Source organism: Corvus brachyrhynchos, unplaced genomic scaffold (genome assembly GCF_000691975.1).
Source record: "Corvus brachyrhynchos isolate BGI_N302 unplaced genomic scaffold, ASM69197v1 scaffold194, whole genome shotgun sequence".
Classification (NCBI taxonomy): Eukaryota; Metazoa; Chordata; class Aves; order Passeriformes; family Corvidae; genus Corvus; species Corvus brachyrhynchos.
Window position 1 is genome coordinate 3,341,198 of NW_008237890.1, and position 16,486 is coordinate 3,357,683.

Consider the following 16,486-nt stretch of genomic DNA (forward strand, 5'->3'; position numbering starts at 1 on the left):
TTAAAGCACATTCTTCATGAACACATGTCCACCACATGGAGATAACCTACACTTTGATTTTTCATTAAGAAAAGGACTTTACAGACAGAAAACTACTTCTTATGAATTTCAGCAGGGCTATAGGGAGAGTTACTTACATCAGTCTTGAGTATGTTGATGGTATCAGGAACTTGTTTTTAATACCTGTTTCAAGGTGATCTTTCCTTGAACACAAGGCTTATTTAAGGTAATGGAACAGAGATGGGAGAAAGGTCACTAAAGTGGCCACCTACCCTTTCTACCAAATACTTGAGCCAGGATGCTGCCATAAGGTCTGGGAATGGATTTTACCCTACTGGTTAGAAACTCTGAGACAAACCTGAGTGCACTGCTCAGGCTGGGGCTTTCCCACATGAGATAGACACTGATGTATGGGAGCGAGTCCCACAGACACTAGTGAAGTGGCTGCACTGTGAGCACAGTGCATCTAAGGAAAGGTGGTGGGAGCTGGATTATTTCAATCTTATGAAGAGAAGATTTCAGTGACGAGGGCATTGCTGTCTTCAGGTAAAAGAAAAGACAGGGCAAGACTCTGACCACAGGTGCACAGTCATGGGTCAAGAGAAGCTAAAAAATTCAGATTTGATGCAATGACTTTTCCTTTTCCTTTTCCTTTTCCTTTTCCTTTTCCTTTTCCTTTTCCTTTTCCTTTTCCTTTTCTTCCTTTTTTCCTTCTTTTCCATTTCTTTCTCATTCTTTTTTCTTTTCCTTTTTTTCCTTTTCTTTTTTTCTTTCCTTTCCCCTCCCCCCCCCTCCACCTCCTAGGGGCAATCAAACTCTAGTAGTCCTCCTTTAGAAGGAATCTGGACTAGAAAGCCTCCAGATATATACACCAACATCAACTATTCTGCAGTTATATCTTTTTATGATACCTCCATAGCAGTATGAGAAGTAGTGAGATGGAAAGGTCCAAGAGGCCTTTTCACCCTGATGTTTATCACTGGCTTGGTCTTTCTGGTACACATTCCTTATTAAAACCGAAGAGTTCAGCCCAGCTGAAGAAAATGAATACAGATAATTCAACACTGAAAAAAAACGAAACTAAAACAAAACTATGAAAAAGCAAAAAACAAAGAGTAAGAAAACTTGCCAAAAGTGTAAGCATTCTCAAGACAGGACTCTTTTTACATGGGGGAAAAAAGACTCCTAATATTTCAAATATTAAAACACAAAACAAAATTTAAGTTTTAGATTAAATCTAACAAAGGTTAGAAAAATGAAAGGTCAGAAAGCAAAATCGTTTGCCAAAATGATGAAAATATTATAGGGAAAAGATAATAAGGATATTGATACTTGAAATATTTGTTTGAAGGATTTGAAGATGAAGTACATATTACTGGAATACAGTTTGATTCCTGGTTAACAATTCATGGGGATGATTTCAGCCAGTCTGTACAAGTTTTCATGTTCGCAGGGATGAAATGATTCATTAAGTGTTTATTACCATTTATACATATATATATGTAAAACCAGTGTGTAACCCTTGGATGTGAACATCACATTCACAAACACACAGTGTACAAAAGACTCAGTAAAGAAAAGAACAGCTAATGTTTTCAGATTCTGCTATGACATTAAAAGCTTGCTTCTCTTTGTGATAAAAGTATAAAGCAACAAGAATCAAGGCAGAGCAGCTGATTTATGCAGCTGCTACAGAAAGTGCTTCAATCACATTTATTCATCGTTTTACAGTAATTCACATGTGGATAACATTGAGATTTACATGCTGAACTGCCAGTTTTTAGGAGGTTTTTTTCAATCTATGAATATCTAATATGAATTGAAGACCTTTCAAAAAATGTAATTATTTTTCTGCAGAATGATAGATTGTATAGATGGTATCATACTACAAACGTCATATACCAATTCAAATAGCAGGTATAACTGTTTTAACTAATTTGGTTTTGCTTCAAGACTTAAAATGACCCATAAAATTTTTGAAAAAAGGAAGAAAAAAAGAGAGAGAGAGAAGAAGAAATACAGGAAATAAATTCCTAGAAATTAAGTTGTCAGGAACATAGTGAAGTATCCAGAGATTCACAGAAGGACACTGTGACAAAACAAAGAAGATCTATGTTGTTAAAATACTTGACAGTCCAAATACTGCACAGGTTTTTCAGACAAAGCAAAGGAAGTTCAGTTTGACCCACACTATCGAAGATCATGCTCCCTAGCATGCTGTTTTCAAATTACATTTAAAAAACATTTTGGACAAATGACTTGCAAAAGCATCTGTATCTTGGCACTAACATACATCTCAGTATACGTTGCTTTACAGCATCTGATATTGTGGTCAAAGGAACTTCCGTGGCATCAAAATTTCACTTGATTATGTCCGTAAATGTAAGCTGGAAAAAACAGCTGTTGACTAAGCAGAGTATTATATTTGAATAGCCACAGACATTGTGCAATTTAAAAAATCATATAGCCGTCACATTTCTAATTGATCTTTGTCAATGTATGATGGATTCCAGCATCAGAGACAAGTCTTTGTGTAGCTGTGATATTTTTGACCTTAAATTCTTTATTTTGAGAGTTGCTCAAAATACTATTTTATGTTAGCCAGAACATGTGGTAGCAAATTAATAATATTTGCAAAAATAATCCAAATCATAATGTTTAAAGACAACATTTTTTGCAAAAGTAGCTGAAAGTACACTGAAAGTAGCATGAGCTGTAGAGACAATAAACGTCCCTCTTTTACAAACCTTCCTTCTTTTTTTAAGGGTGTTTCAACAATGCATTCATAAAAAACCCTTAATATAAAAATAGTGGTATAGAATTCCTTGGAGTATGAGGATAATGGTATCCAGTAGCTCTTCATATTGCTAGACCATACATATCTGCCAAAAATAGATGCATATTCTACCTTATTCATAAATAAAAACATGCAAGCATGGAGTACAGTGGAGGTTAGAGACTGTGACACGGAGAAGGTAAGAGTTATTTTCTGCTTAGATTTTGCAAGTGTTCATGGTCTTTTTAATCCTAATTTTTTGATTTTTAGGTTAACATTTTGCCCATTGGCTATAGTTTAAACTTCTGCTATTATTCCCAAAAGCTTATGTTCATTAGAAAAGTGTTACAATTAAAATTTTAATATTTTACTCAAATAAGTATTAGCAGTAAACTAAAACATAGTTGATTCTCATATTAATGCAGAATCATTTATACCTGAGAGGACTTTATTTGATTTAAAGCTTATGTATCATGCACTTTACCTCTAAGCTTGATTTAAAAAAAGATTGCCTTGGGCAAATTTAACAGTCAAGTGAAGGCAGACAGAGGTGATTTGTACCTTGTCTCAAGTAGTGTTGAGCTTACACTGAATAAATCTGTCGTTTAACATTTAATGATCTTTTTTTTTCTGTGCTTAAATACTCTGCAACTGAAACACCACACAATGGCACACGTGAAAAACCTTCCTAGCCTAGATTGCTTCAAGACAAAAAGTGAAAGGAATATTTTTATTTAAATGCTGGGAGGAGAATTTGAAGAAACCATGCATTGTTCATTTCCTCCTATCAAGTTCATGACTGGAACATGATCTTTTTCTACTTTTAATGCAATTTTTGCTGGTGTGTATTTTTATTTTGCCCTTACTATCATGCCTATTGGAGCACCAGTGACTAATAAGCAGTCAAGAGGAGTTTCATATATTAGTAGGTTATATACAGCTTTGAAAGTCAGCATGAAGAAGCCAAAGGGAAGTTCTAGGAAGTTATCAATAGCCAAAGAAATAGAAGGAAAAAAAGCATAATAAATTAAGTTATATTAAAAATTCAAAAAGCAGCTAGATTCCAATGGATAATGACTACAGCTAGTGTAAATTCTACCTGATGTTCAACTATGTGGGCTGGTTTGTCAGTCTTAGTCAAGCTATGAAGTCATGGAACTCCACATTTATCTGTATATATGGACAGTGTACAAACAACTACTCAAGCCCTGTGTGGTGCTCTAGAATTGATTGGATAATACATGCCTGTCTCTGAAGTGGATATCATTATGTCTTTGTTCCTGCAAAGATTGACAGCTCCCTCTGCTGTTCTAATTGTGAGGTGAATAAAGTACTGGTAATTTTTCTGCAGTGTTGGACTCCTGCAGTATGTCAATTAATGGCTGTAAGACTGATATGCTTTCAAACACTGGCTGGGTTTCAAATGCCTGATGGCATCTTTAGGACACCTGCTTGGACAACCAATCTATTTCAAAACAGAGCTTGATAGTGTTATTAAAGCAAGGTATGAGAATCAAAAGCTTTCATTTTTTCTCTGGATTACTTGTTTTTTTGGTTTTTTTCCCCCAAGCTTTCTATTTCTGTTTGTACCCATCTGGTCTATTTATCACAGATGCAGCCTCATGAAAGCTATGCTGCTTGGCAATTGAAGACTGACCAAAGAAACTGATGTTAAAGCTCTGCATAGATGCCATAACATCTACTCACCATTCCCCTTAAATCCAGAAATATCTTCCTACTTTTCTCTGATTTTTATGTCAGCTGCACCATGTTGGTTTTTTTTTTTAAATACTTTGTAGTTCATTAAGTCATATTGGTAAAGAAAAGTGTTTCCATTTCATTTTTCTCATTTTAGGTGTCATTTGCTCATTCTTTATGATGAAATGTATAGGCTAGGCTAGACAATATACTCCACAAAATAAAGCAGAGAAAGAGCATGAGTGATGCATGTTCTTTAGCATGATGTATAAGCAGTAATGATATATGCTGGACTAAATTTCTCAGGCTGCAATTATCTATGAAAGTTCAGATAGTACTGAGTCCCTATATTGACTGGGAATTTCTTTATTCTTACACATCCTGTGCAAAGAATAACAACATCATGAATCTAAATTTTGCCCATTGACAAATTCACTGTATGGTTTGTTTCTTTATCAAACTCATACATAATTATACATAGTGAAAGTTATTAAAATACTCAGCAGACACAGTAGGCTTATATTATCCCTAAAGATGATTCCACACACGATGTACTTGCTGTCGTAAATCTGTTGTACTATGTATAAGATTTTCTGTACAGAAGTTTTGAAAGAAAACCTCCATCTTCTACAAAACTCAAGATGCAGGTCAAGTTTTTCAGAAAGCAGTGTCTGAACAATCCTTTCCATGGCCTAGTTTTTTATCACCTTATCATGCAGAATCCTTCATGACATTGCCCATAAGAGAAAAATCAGTTAATACAGCTAAGAACCATAAAAATTTCGATGGGTTTTTTTGGCTTTAGTGAAAAAGGCAGAACATTAACACAAAATACTGCAGACACAGGAAGGGATTGCTGCCTTCCTATCTTATAGTCTCAGTCAATGAGTGTATCTGCCAGTACATGCATTTAAAATATCAATAATTTCATGTTTGTTCATTAGATCATTGTCCAAAGCATTTCATGTTATTTGAAACATTAGAGGCAATTTCAAATTTTTCTTTTTAAGTTTTCTGTTGGAGATGCAAACAGCGTTCGTGAGCTGCAATATGCTAACTTCACAATTCACTTTCAACAGTGACTTCTACAAATGAGATATTTTGTCATTTACAGTTAATGACAAAAATGTTCCTCCTGGCTCCCTGAAGGGTTGACCTCTCCACTTGCTTTCTTGTGAGCCACTACAGATAGGTTCACCAGAAGGAAGTAATATTAAATCTGTTAAAGATTTGTCTGCTGCCTTGGACATTACTGTTTCTGAAGGATATTTACAGGCAAGCTCCATATTTATTTAAGATATTTTTCCCCAAGCCCAGCTACTATTTACCAAGCAGGTGTTCTCACTACTACTGCATCCTAATGATGTCCTAGCAGAAATGCTAAGTTAGTTCTTGTTGGGGCCCTCCCCCCCCGCCATGTAGTCCTGGGAGAGGGGCCCTGAGGGGAGGCACAGGGTTTCCCTGCCCCTGGTCAGCCTCGTTCCCCATTGGTTGTTTTGTGTTCCCCTGCGCGGGCAGGGACCCTCTGGTCCCGTGATTGAGCAGTTCCTCGGCAGATCCCGGCCATGCGGCTGGAGAAATAAACATCTCTGAAACATCTACCAAGAATCGGTCCATATATATTTCTTTTCCATGGGCCTCGTTGATTAATATGCATGTTGCAGTTTCCCCACTGTAACAAGTTCTCATATCTAATGTAATCGTCCCTTTCCTAGAGGGAAGGGATAATCAGTGAAAGCCAAAACCTTTTGCCATTATGTATTGCAAAAGGAAGAGATATTGCAATTATTATTAAACCAGAGCAGTTCTATTTTAATGAAAAAAGTATTTACATTTTTTGCTGATGCATGTTTTTAAAAATTCCTTTTGGGCAAAAGATTTATTTTTGTCAATAAGTTTAGTTATTTCTGTAGATGTTAAAAACTCTGCATTAATCAAATAGTTGAATTCCCAGAACAAGAATTTATATTCTTTACCCTGCAGCAGAAATTGGTAAGTTTACAATACATTACACTCAATATATGCTTTGTCTCTATATCTGCACTGCAGATCTGCACTGAGTATGTATGTATATTCACTCATATAAACATATTCTTCACTAGTGGCACTACACAAATTCCCTTCAATGCTTTAGTATTTTGGAGACATCTCTTGTATAGACCCTTACAGTGTAAACTCAGGTTGCAGACTGGCTCAGTGCTGAACCACTGCCTGATCCAATTAAATCAACATGTTGCATATTCAAGAAAGCTGATTGAAAATGCTGTCAACATGCTACTATATCTCTGAAATTCTTTCCCAAATTTTAATTGATAATTTAATATGTTGATGCTGTGCTGTTATAGCTTGTGTTAGATTTTACTAGTGCTTTACACTGTCCATGGTTAAATGATCTCAACCTGTTTATTTCCTTAAAAGGAAAGGAAAGCAGGCACAGATCTCTCTTCTACTCTCTATTTCGCTGTATGATAAATTTAAATTTTACATTGCTTTCCACAGCTTTCCACAGTTTTTTTCCTGTTGTAGCCTCCTTAGGTCACACATCACTAGATAGGCTATGATGTGCTTCTATTCAATGAATATACCTATTTACCCAAAGATAGTAAGTGGTTCTAAGACAACAGTGCATATGAAATAAGGCATATGCATATGCCTTACATATGCATTATGTACCCCAAAATGCATCAGTCTATTTTTAATTGTATATTCTAACAGCTAGTTCTGCTTACTCTGTTTTGAATTAACTAGTATTTTCAGAGTGGAAATATCTGTCTGCTCCCCATTTCCAATATTAAGTTTCAATCTACTAGACAATTTGGTTTTTTTCTTTTACGTGATTTTTCCTTTTCTGTAGTGAGGTTAACTTTGGCTTTCTTTTTTTCATTAATAAGGCACTGGATAGTAATTTTTAAGCAGGCACTGTTAGCAAATCCTTTCTTCTCAGAAGTATAAATTTGAAGTATCAAATATTCTCAGCTAATGTCATAGTTTACTATTATTTTATTTATGTTTACTATTATTGCTCTGTCACTATTATGGATTATCCAGATTTCTATTCTGCATTGTAACTCTCATCAAGCCTTAGGGTCAGCATACCCACTAATCATGTTTTTTACAAGAACCTAACAAATCCTCTTTAATTTGTATCTTGTTCAGTTTTATAAAATGTGAGGTGGCCAGTTACACATACATAATGTTGAAACCTTTGCAACTCCTTATTAATACAAATTTATTTGAAGCCATAGTGCATTTGAGATCTCCAACAGAGACATCATGTAAATGCAAATGGGGACAACTGCAGTATATAGCAAAAGTATTTGAATTTTTTAGTAATTTGCTTCTAATTTAAGGAAATAAACATATTAAACTATGGTTATACAAATATTGTTCTCTAGATAGAGCACTTTCTTTTAAATGGAAGGACATTACAAAGTTCCCTGGATAAAATATTCTTACATTTATAGTCCCTTTCTAACACAGAGAAATGTGTGCACATATGCATTATGATTCTTGGCCTACTTTCCCTAACACCTCTATTCAAAGTTGCAACGTTATCTTCTGTACTTTCTTCGTATTAGCCTGTTGTCCTGGGTACAGAGACTAGGGGTGGAGTTTTCAGCAGTGTTTATTCAAAAACCATTTTACATCACAGCCATGAGTGCAGTAGGGGGTAGGAAGGGGCCCAGGAGGAGGGCAGTTTCCAGGCAGCTACGCAGACATTGGAAACAGAACCTTTATGTTTTTCCCCATTTGCAGAAGGGGAGTGGTGCTGCGACCCTTTCAAATCAGGGAACAGAAACACAGAGGACCTTCACTGTTCTCTGTGGGCTCCCAAAGGGGGTCACCATGGGTAGGTCTCTGAGTCATAACCCTGGAAATGACATTTTGCAATCCAGAGCTGCTTCAGAGCAAATTTCACACCTTTGCCACTTGTTTTTTGCCACTTGTCAGAGGGAGAGGGAAAGGGACAGGGACAGGAAAAGGGAGAGATTGAGGGAGGAGAGCCTGCTTAAGGTCCACTTTTTTGTTGTTGCACCATGGAGAAAGAGACCCCCTGAACCTGCACCACCATCACAGGAGTTGGCATTTTGGCAGCACAACCCCCCCAGTTTAAACAAACTAGCCCTACAGGTTTTGTTTTGTCCCCTTTTGTTTTCCCATTTTTCCTGGGTCAGGGAAGGCTGAGCCAGGAGAACCTCCCCACCATCTTGTCTTTGTTCTCCTGGGCCATGAGGAAATGCCAGGGAATAGCAGTCATCCTGGTTTTATTCTAAGTGGAGCATGTGGGCTGCCCAGGAAGCAGCAGCAATTCCATCTTTGTTCCAGGGGCTCTGCACAACACCTTGTTTATATAGGTTAAACCATTTCCCTCTTTTGTACAATTTTCTTTTTAATGCTGTGTATAGTGCTATTTTATTTTTCCCTTATTTTGGTATAATTGTGACTCTAATGTTTTTAATGTCTTGTACTTTCCCCTTTTTTTTTTCTTGGTTCTTTTTTTTGTTGTTTTTGTTTCTCCTCTGTTGTCATGGGGGAGGGGAGGGGTTTAGGCAGTCTTAGCTTTTTTCCCTACTGTCACACCTACAGAGAGATTAATACAAATATGACTCAAGGCCAACCTTGAGGAAAGCAAAGCAACAGCTTAACAAAGGATTGTTCTTCTAGGTGCAGAAGGCATCAATTAATTGGAATAAGGGTGTAAGATAAGCATGGGCGATAAATACAATTCTATTCAGTGTTCCCCTTGGCAAGGAAAGGAGGCACTTCGACAGTTTTCTATCTGCCCTACTTATTGGCCCAAACCTGTAAGACAGCAACTCTCATATTTTCCCAACATTTAATACTAATTCATGAATATGGTTACAGCTCCTTCTTTGCCCTTTCCCCGTCAGGTATTTGAGCTACAATTTTTGGCAAATCTGTGGATGAAAACTAGCTGGGCACAATTCCTATAAAATTCTATGAAGTACACTTGTTTTACTGCAGCTTATAGCTCTGTACTGAAATAAAGCAAACAAACAAACAAACAAACAAAACCACCAACCAAAACCTAACAAAAAAACACCACAAAAAAACCAAACCAAAACAAAACAAAAAAAACCCCACAAAATCACAAAAATCCAAAGTAGCACTGGCCAAAAGGTTAAATTTGTGTTTATAGAGCTATCATTATGAACAAAGAGAATTTGTGAGAATATACCAATTTGTAGTGGTCTGTGATTGCTTCATGAGAGACAACCCAAATTTTTCTACATATATTAAATTTTAAGAAAGTTGCCTAAGGCAAAATCTCTTCAAAAGACTGTATTAAATCAAGTCTGGTATTTCCTATAGCAAAAGACCATATGCCTAACTGCAATAATGTCAATACTCTCTTACTAAGCAGAAAAGAGTGTATATATACAAGTGATATAGTGTAGAAAAAAAATTTGTTTATGGATGATTGACTAGGTATTGTTGACAGTAGAAATATTCACAGGTATGTAAGCTTCATAACAGTGTTATGAATGTCGTGTCTGACATTTATATTAATAGAATATGTGTGATAACTAGTAAGAATAAAAAAATTACATATTGTGTGTTTGTTCCATGTAAAATGGATTCCTTTTATATTTAATGGATTTCCTTTTATATTTTTAACTTTTACAGCAATTGTAAAGGCTCTATGACTTGCAGACTGATTAAAATAACAAAAAATCCCATAATGATGGATCTTGTACTTAGTTAAGTTTCTTAAGCATTATATTTGCTTTCTTTAACAAAATCTGAGATAAATGAGGAGACAGTAGTAAAGACATAAGACATTGATGAAAAATGCCTGCCACCCCCCCACATTCCTATTGGAGAAAAGACCCAGGAAAAATGTCCTAAAAAAAGGTACAAGGGAAAAAGGACCTTGACTAAGGAAATGACAGAAAGACATTTCAAAGACATCTCCAAATGTACCTAAGGAAAGCCACCTAGAGACATGGAGCATTATGTTCCAAGACAGTGGGAAAGTGTTCCTCAACAAATACAGGTTAGTGCAACAAATGGTGATGGGGAAAACAGCTCTTCCAGTGACCCATTTTTGTAACAATGCGGTTCAGTACTGTGGAGAGCATTGTGTTACTTTTTGTTATGATTTACGGGACAGGACAAGATACTGTGGAGAAAACAGCGTTAAGGATGTGAATTATGACTTCCCAAAGATTTTTTTTTCAATATGCTTAAACAACAAATGAAATCCTTCCAGGGTCTTAGTGACCTTTTTTTTTTCTCTCCTTCCTTTTCTAAAAAGCATTTCAAGAGAGCAAGTCTCAGTCTGTCGAGGAAGGCTGAAGTATTTCTTTCAGGAACACATTGGTCCTTGTCAGGAAAGTACATTTAAGCGCTATCACTATATCCCCTTCCTCTCTTTTTCATTTACTATGAGATTAGGTTTTGTGAGATTAGAGTTCATTCCTCCCATTCCTGCAGACTGGTGGCAGCAGAATTAAAATCAGATTTCAGAAGTGATCTAGGCAAATGGATTAATTTTCAAAAGAGCTTTAGGAACATAAATGCTAGTGAATTTAAAAAAATACGTATATTTTCTGATGATAAATGTTCATTTATAACTTCCGTAAAAATTCTGTGTTAAATGCTATAAATGAGAATGCTTTTTGTTTTCTCCTTTCTTGCCATCCTATGGCAATTCCAAGACTCTGTCTATGTGTAATTCATTAATTTGCATTAATTTCATTAAAATTGCCACAACGTGTAAGGAGTTAGCCAGAGACTGACAGGGATCCTTACATATGTCACCTATTTGCAGTGGAAGAAAATTCAAAGAAAATTAAAGAAACATTAGATTTAACAACTATGTTCTGAACATGAAAAGCCAGGATATAAATAGGAACAAATCTCTTAGTCTGAGGAAAGGATTTTTTTGGCTTTGTCTTCTTTTGAAAGACAGGTGTCTGCTAAGGAGGGCAGGAGCCTTCCTTGGAATGGAAGATGTAACGCTCTTCTCTCAGATTTATTATAATTTTGAAATTAAGGTCTTTCAGGCAAAAGTATGAGAAATAGGAATCACAGTTCTTTACTAATATAGATATAACAAGGCAATAATAAGAAACACTGGCTTAAACTGACAGTCAGTATACGACCTAACACCGTGTCGGTCAGGGTGGTGGTAGCAGTCCGATTAAATGGTGGCTGCAGTCCTCCTGAAGTGATGGATGTGGTTCTGTTGAAGCAGTGATTCTGTAGAAAGGCCTGCTCTTCCTCTGAAGGTCCAGTGGTGGTTATGTAGCTCTTGTCCTGTGGCACTCCAATAGGTAAGGGCTGGATGTGGTGTTCCAAACCTCAGATTATATCCACGTAGGAATGCTTGGTTCCCCCCTCCCCGGGCAGAGCATCTCACAATGGGATGATGTAATTCTATGAGTCATGCAGTGAGACTTGATGGCCCATTAACAGATGATCTACCTGGGAGGGAGTTATCAGGGATGTGTCATGGAAGAGAAAAAGAACACTGCCCCACCTGGTTTTAACAGATGGTGATAGAATACATACTTTTCGTTACATCTTACATTGTAACCTAAGACAGCCTAAAGAAAAATTAACAGTAATGGACATTGCCCAAAAGAGATAGAAAAGGTATATATTCTAGAGAAGAAACCATTAGCAAAAATATTTTTGAATACTGAAAGTTGATTGCCTAATTTCTGAAGATTATAGTAATTTGATTAAAAAATCAAGTATAGTAATGACATATGAGCACTTATTTTTTTTATCAAGATTCAACTTTGGAATTATTTACCTCATATTTAAACTATCAGAACTTACCTGAAGGGTGTATCAGGTTACACTCTGTTACTGGAGTCGTAATACAAACTTTTAAGAGATGAACAGGGTATTTACTAGAATATGTTATGTTTCTTTTCTATCTCCTGCAGGTTAAAAACAGTGCGTGTTGAATTTCTGATTGGAGAATACCTTCTCTCCCTTATATAACCAACCTAACCTAGGATAAGCATGAGGAATATTGTGGATTTAGTGTGGGTCCAGTGTGATGAGTCCACTGAGATATCCAGCAGAGGAAGAAGTAAAACACAAGGGATATTTAGCAATTAGAATGTTAACATCCCCTTACTGGATGTTTTTTATGTCTTCTGTCTGCATAAGATTTGCCACAATATACTTCTATTCTTAATGTAGCTGAAGTACTGAAGGACAATAAATTTCCAGTCATGTGTCTACTTCATGTGACATCTCATTTTGCATTCTAGTATCTTAGAAGGATATTGAAAGCTCATATTTTTTAGACTAATGAAGGAAATCTGGGGGTATGGGCAGGCTGACTATCTTTTTGTTTATTTTAATCAAGCATGCAGAAACATTAAAAGAAAACCTCCTGTTTTGTCAGAAGGAAAAACTGCCTTTCACTGGAAAATATTAATTGTATTATGAAAAAAAGTAAGGAAAAATATTCCCATTTTCTATAACCTGTGTCTAGATATGGAAAAATCATATGACTGGGAAGAATTTGAAATAGAAAAGTTCAGAAAAAAGAAATAAACTCCTCCACCCCCCAAACTGTTTAGTCATATACTTTAAGAGGACTCTGCCCTGTGTGGTAAAATTCTTCCATTAAATTTTTCTGAAAAATTTATAGGTACAAATCTGTGAAGTTCTTAAATACTGATGTGTTGCAACAATGTTCAAGGCTTCAGACTACAACCCTTGCTTACAAGAGCCAAAGGAAGACACTAATTATCTCATTTATGCTTATATGTTTTTTTCAAGTTTTTATTCATTAAAGATGAGAAATAAATGAAATAAGCATATTGGGGACAGGCACAAGAAACAAATTTTATTGAAAACACAATTTGCCATTTGACTTAGTGTTGTGCCCCAGTCCACTTGGTGGGTTTAGGGGAATGATGTTTGATGCACTCTGGGTGGTGTGCAGGAGAAACAACAAAACTCTCAGAAGGTTCAATAAGAAACTTTAGCTTGCTAAGTTTAGAATATAATGATAAAATAAGGTACTTGGCAAATTTTAAAACAACATCCAAAGTAGAGGCACTTCACAAACTTTAACTTAGCTAACTTTAACTTGTGCATCTTTAACTTATCCAGACATAACAAGGCACTTAATAAGGCATTGATTGGAATTTTTTAGTCAGTCTTACAATATATTTTGAGAAGAAGTTAGGAAAAGAAACAATGAGAAAAGAAAGGACTGTGGTAGAAAGATATCACCACCTGTGGGTCCAGTAATGAGACTTGATTGTTGTAATTTTGAAGTCATCCATTGGTCAAAGTGATGGTCACAGTCTTTATCCATCCAAGGTGTATGAAGCCCATGAAACACAAAGTTTAATGGGTTAATATACACTCAGGCTAGATGGGAATCCCCAGGTACCATCCCTGGCGTGGAGAGTTTTACACTGCCTCATGTAACACTGTGGATCACCTGCAGTCCTCTGGTGGAAGACCACAGAAATGAGTCTGGATGTGCTTGGGGGATCTTCGATGGTTTATAACACCTTCTAAAGCATGACAGCTACCTCTCATGTCACCATCTGCATAGTCGAGCCAATTATTTATATTTCTGTTTGCTCCATTTACAGTTTTGCAACTCTCTATCACAAATGTCTTTAGCAGTCTTTCTTTCAACTGTAGTATCCTAGATTACTTAACTGTTCTTCATACAAAGCCATTCCATAATTCTGAGCATCTTCAGTTTTTTCTCTGAAAATTTTCCTGCTCTATGAAGAAATTCTTGAAAGAGGGCACAAGAGTTGCACTCTATATTCAAAAGGCCAACAAAAAAAAATTAAAAACTGTCACAGTGAAGTCCTCTGTTATGTTTCCAATCTTTTCCTAATGATTTCCACAATTTGTCTTGCCCTTTTTTTTTTAATTATTATTCCTGCTCACCAAAACTTACATTTTCAAGGAAGAATTCATTACAGTGCCAAGATTTTCTGAGTGACAACAGTAAAGCACAGATGATCACTTCCTACAGAAAACGTTTAGATTCCTTGGCAAATCCATCACACTGAAGTTAATTTGCAATTTCATTTTCCAGCCATTTAATTTTTAAGATTCTTTTATCCTGAAGAAGTTAGCATCTAACCTGAAGTAAGTTCAGGTATTAGAAATTTCTAAGGAAACCTCTGGACTTCCTTGCTTGTCCTTTTCAATTCTCATACACCAAGGTACTTCTAAGTAAAACCTTACACAGTGATAACCAAAAAGTAGTCCAGGGTCGTCTTAGTAAGGAAATCAAATAGCTTTTGCCAGGTTTTCTTGTTAAAGTATTCCTGATGGGAAGAATTATTAGACCATGTTTCTTTTAAGCTGCAAGTGATATATACAGTTTGCTGATGCCTTATCCAAGAGATGGGACAGTCGTGGTTATCAAGATTTATTACTTAAAAATCAACAAGGCATCAGTCTCAAAGGCTGTGATTTAGTAACACATTGCCATAACTGAGAAAGTCACGGGTTTCAGAGTTACATGGCAATTTATAAGTTTTTGATACAATAAACAATTAACACAAAACTTCATTTTGACTTTATAACCTATCACCATTAGTACTTTTTACTGCATTGCGTCTGTTTCACAACCAATGGCTTTCTAGCTCACTTACACACATACGCTTCTATTACAACATCTAAATTCTTAACTTAAACTAAAAAATCACATTACTATACTTAAAAACCCTTCACCATATCACCCAATATATTTTCTTACTAATAACTATAGAAACACAGGTTTATAATTCTTCTGCTTAAAGTCTGTATAGTTTTGCCACTACACCATCCCAAGCTCGTTCCAGGGCTGCAAATCAAACTCATTAATGTCTGTGGAAGTTTCTGCTTCTCTGTTTCCCACAACAGTTCGGTACTGCTCACATGTGAGGAAAGGATACCTTGGAGCTAGCCTCTGTGCCTTATTATTATGAAGTCAGGTATTATTTGGTCATTTTTCCACTCTTTTTTTTAACATTACAAATATACTAGGGAGTGAGTTAAGTGTTAGCCACAGTATCAGTCAAATATGACTAACTACTATTGTTGTTATAAAAAGCCTTTGTTTAAATATTACATACTAAGCTTAAGAGGAAATCTTGAGCTGTATTTCCATTCAACTCAGGAATTCCAGAATAGATACAAGACGATCCTGTGCACTGATTTGCTAAAATAATAAGATATCACAACTGTTCCCTTCCACTGCTCCCAGATTCAAATGACTCTCCACCCCTTCTGTCCTAAGCCCAGCATGAAACAGGAAAGATCAGATAGTTTCATACCTATGGGTCTCACTGCTCTGGGCTTCAGACTTTTGGTAAGATTTTTTCCATGTTGCTCCCTCTCCTTATCATGGTATATGTGATTGCTCATTTATCACAAACATAAATATTATTTTCCTGTTCAGGGAATGTCCAGTTTAGAAAAGGTGCAATGTTGTTTTTTTTGTCATATAAAGTTGGAATTTTCACTTGACCCATTTTTTTTATCCAATTATTCTTTATTATTTCTGAATGTGGGGAGAGGAAATTATTCCACAACAACATGACAGATATAACAGCTTAAAGGCTACATATTTTCCAATAGGAATTTATGAAAAATGAATCCAAGTTAATTTTATGCTATTGTTTTCATATATTACTCACAGATCTTAGTCATCAGCTTGTGAACACCCACAGAAAAAAAAATATGTGTAGAAAAAAGGAAAGCCGTTACAGCTAAAGCCCAAGTGACAGATATTCTTGTAATGAAATGAAAATTGAGAGACTTTACTGGATTTTAGAAGTGCTGAAAATGAATATTTGAAGTTAAATTCCTTGCTAATATAACTCCAAAGGATTTAGTGGACTTCTGCAGATAATTTGTCTCTTAATCTACATAAGCACTTTCAATAGGAACAGAACTAAACCACTAAAAATAATAATTAAACATTTTTACTACCTGCAAAAATAAAGTGCTAATACAACTTAGGGGTTAAATACTTGGGGTCACTTTTCATTTCAA